Here is a 4,358-nt window from a genome sequence, read left to right on the forward strand (position 1 = left end):
CATTACAAACAACACTTTAAGGTACATCAAATACCTAGCAATTCTTTTCACTGGAATAGTGAGTGAAAATTCACAATAGCAGGACCTGTTTATATACATTTGATGTTTTCATTTGCATAGAATAAGCACTGACCAGCAACCTACATCCACTGTTTGAGTGGTTTTCCAGCATTAAAATCTCCTCACACTTCAACATGCAATTTTTGGAAACATTAATTTCTAAGTGAGATGCAGTATCATTGCCAAGCAGTGGTTAGTGCTGGGATCTAGCCCTGCAAAGCACTGAGCACTCCAACATTCACACTACATAAACCTCAGTGGGACACTGCCTGCAATCCGTGGTGAACACCAGGGCGCCTTGCCACAACTCCAGGAGGTAGCACCACCTGAACCCTACCTCTCTTCTGACAGTGTTGTCTCCTAACACTGTCAAGAGCTGAATGAAGGCTTTTACTGAGCAAAGACTAGAGTCTCAGTGGGAATCTTTCTCTACTGACCTCTTAGAAAAGCAGAACAAAACTGAAGGCATCTTCACAAGAGTTGATGAACTCCAATGAAAGATTTTGCGTCTTATCAAAGCTTTGATTCAGGATGATTCAGATTTATTGGTATTAAGTGCAGCTTTGTAAAGAAGCCACATGCAGTTGCCTCAGTACACAAGTTTATATTTGCATTTGCCATTTTCCACCGTGCAGAGCCACTGGCACATACAAGATAAGCCCAGGGCAGCATAACCCTGCCTGCACTAAGCTCTAAGCAGCACCTGGCTGGAGACATAGAGAGAGCACAGGCTGCTACAGGAGGGGTTGTGCCTGTCCTAAACGTCCAAGTTTCATCTTTGCTTTTACCTTATAAGCCAAAAGTGGCAAAAATACACCTCACATAAATATTTTCATCAAAGTTGTTCTAAACTTGCCTAAGTTTTCTTTCTGGTTTAGTGCTTTTGCTTTAGAGCAAGAAAAAATATATTCCTGGAATGACCAAGCTCACGACAAATATATTTTGATCTGCTATATGCAGCTGCTTCTTACCCAAAAATCATGCATACCAGCAGAACAGGACTGTTACACACTGGACAAGACTCTAGAAAAGTGACTGACTTCAACAATCAGTTTTAGCATGAATCATGCTGGATGCCCTTAGGAAAGGCTATACTTCTGCTTCCCATCTTTTGTGGAAAATTTGTCTTCCATGATGCTATATAAACAACAGTGGGTTGTTTTAAATAGATCTTGTCTACTTTACTTGGGTTAGTATTTTCTGTGTCTTCACTGGGACTGCTTCTGTGGGTCACACAGGATATGGCCTTGAGTGTGGGTGGCAAGTTAAGTCTTTTTCCTTCATGTCACTAGATCTTATTTAAGTACTAAAATCCCTCTTACCCGTTTTGCTAAGCTTACTTATAGCATGTACCAGTGTCCATAATCAAAAGAAAAAAATGAAAATATACATTCAGAAAAAAATAACCCTTCACACGACGTTTCTGGAAGTGCAAGTACCTTCACTGGGAACCTGATGTGGCAATTAAAGAAATAATGAACTGTGGAAAAATTGGTGAAAAAATTAAAACATTTAAATGCAAATTACTAAGGAAATTTAAATGGCTCCAAATCTAAAAAAAAAAATCCTTAAAAACCAAACAGATGACACTCCTTTGAAATACAGAAAAGTCATGACAAAGCATAAGTGAAACATTTAGCTATGCAAGTATAAAAGACAACAGCATTTTTGCTGGCACCATTAAAGTTGTTAACTATTTACCATTATCATGACTCAGATCTTATCAATTTCTGCAAAGTTGCATAAAATTAGTTTCACTCCTGCCCTTTTATAATTAATAATTCAGATTTTCCATCATATTCTATTTCATAAAATAGCAATCTTTGATTTCCAAAGACGTTGATTATTTCAGTTACACAGTAGAAACATCTGTTCTTGAATGAAGCAGAAAAAGAAAGCTAATAACTGCTCTAAAGAGACAGCCTTAAATAGCCTATGATATCCTGACAGGGTAAATTATCTGGTCAATTAAATGGCAGAAGTGTTGCAATCATGATTCAGGCATTCAGGAGAGACAGAGTTTGAACATTCAGAGACAACACCTTAACTCGTCAGACATTACAGACAATTCCAGTCCACAAACAGAGACTTTCTATCTAAGCCTATAAATACCTTGCACACCCAGGCTCATCACCACCCAAGATGATGCAGGGCACAGGCAATTCTGACAAGCCTCCAGAGGTATCTGGGTCTTGGAACTATGACTACCTGTTCAAAGGTATATTCATTTCCAGGGAACATTTCTCTGTACTCTGAGGGCGTTCATATGACACTTAGATTTTCTGTAGTCTCTGTCTACATTAAACCATTTCCTCTTGCTCCAGGATAAGGTAGGTACAAACACTGTTTTAATGCTGAAGTACCCTTGATCCTCTTTTTAGTCCTTGAAAATATGCATAGTATGAAAATGAACTGACAATATTTATGCAGTCCTAGCCTGCTTTCTATGCCTGGAAGGCTTTTTCAATCTAAAGACAATTGACTGGACTCTGCTGGAAATCATCCACATCCAACATAAGACAGATACAAACTGCTGTTGGTACCATCGTGGTGTTTCTTTGTGTGCAGAGGAGTATCTATAGCTGAGCAACCACAAAAGATGGAGTAGGTCAAAGAGAGCTCCTACCACATTTTTGACCTGTTATCAAAGCTGTCAGAAAAAACAGAGCAGTTAATTGGCAATCAGGCCCAATAGTTGACTCCATCCATGCAGGCAAGTGGCAATTTCTTTTCCAGTTCTTCATTTCAAATTCTATTTGCCTCATTTCCACACGCAGCTGCTACTGCAGTGACAATGGAGTTCAGAATGCTGACTCGAGAGCTTATTTTCTTTTGTTGCTGTTCTTTTTGTCTGCATCAGGGACACACCTCCTCCATCCCTGCTGCAAATACTGCCTATTGCTGCATCATTCTTAAAGCTCTTGTCTCTAATTACAGCCAAGAGAGCATCATTTGCATACACAGGTTGTGCTTTTATGTCAACAACCAGCTGGTTATTACTATGTACTATCTATAATTACAAAACATGAAAATTCTCCTCTTATTTGGCTTTGAATCTGCTACAGATTTTAATGGGAAAAAATCCCCCCAAAATACAGTTTAACCTGTAGTATTCCTGTGTTAGTTATCCAGGACTCTTTAGGTCAATGTGATGAGAACAGGATAGCTTTCAAGCACTAATAGTGTCTTTTAATCTGTCACCAGAATAAACTAGGAGTTCTAGCCGGTCCCAGAGAGAAAATAATGCATTGCAAAGTATAAAACACACAAAAGAAACTTTAAAACAAGAATATGCATCACATATTCCCTTTAGACAGCAAGGAAAGAGGAAATGCTAATTAAAAATTACTGGAAATATCTGCATATAATAAAGATTTGAGCAATGGAACTAACATACAGAATATTTGCTTGATATGAACACACAAACAGAGGTTTCTGATGTTTTTCATGAAGCTACAACTACCCAGGTTTGTTTGTTCTGTTTAGTTTTTGGTTTCCCCACCCCAACTCATCTTAGACTGAAAGAACTTTTTACTTATGCCAAGATTATTCTTGTCCTTCAAATAAAAAGAAGTTTAGGGGCCAGCTGAATTGATCCTTTAATAACATAAAAAGACAAATTGTTTTAGGTGTTGCACTGGTGGTCTGTAATAAAACAGCAGTGGTGATTAATCTGAATTAAATTAAGAAAAGGTAAGTTTTTATCTTATTGTGATAAGTCTCAATTTTTATGAAGAAATGAATAATCATTAGAGTTCAGTGACTCTGTAATTTTATTATTATTGTTGTTTGCCCTGGTATAGGATACGGAAAGATAGCTTATCTTTCCTGTCTCTCTAGTAAGGCTGCAGGAGACATCATTAGGAAGGAAATGCACTGTATGGTATCCAAAGTGAAAGAAGCCCTCATTGTGCAACAGTCATGGAATCACAGAATGCCAGGTTGGGAGGCACCGCAAGAATCAGCCAGTCCAACCTTTCCTGGCAAAAACAGTCTCTAGACAAGCTGGTCCAGCAGCCTGCCCAGCCAAATCTTAGAAGTGTCCGATGTTTGGGAATGCACCACTACCCTGGGGAGATTATTCCAATGGCTGACTCTTCCTCTTTGTAACAAATTGTCTTCTGACCAACTGGAGTGTCCCCAGGAACAACCTGTAGATATTACCACTCCTCTTTTCCTTCTTTTAAAAGGGAGTAACCACCCTTTAAATACTGGAACATGGTGATAAGATCTCCCCCCTAAACCTTCTTTTCTCAAGGCTGAACAAACACAGTTCTCTCAGTCTTTCCTCTTATGGC

This window comes from Vidua chalybeata, chromosome 10 (genome assembly GCF_026979565.1).
Source record: "Vidua chalybeata isolate OUT-0048 chromosome 10, bVidCha1 merged haplotype, whole genome shotgun sequence".
Classification (NCBI taxonomy): domain Eukaryota; kingdom Metazoa; phylum Chordata; class Aves; order Passeriformes; family Viduidae; genus Vidua; species Vidua chalybeata.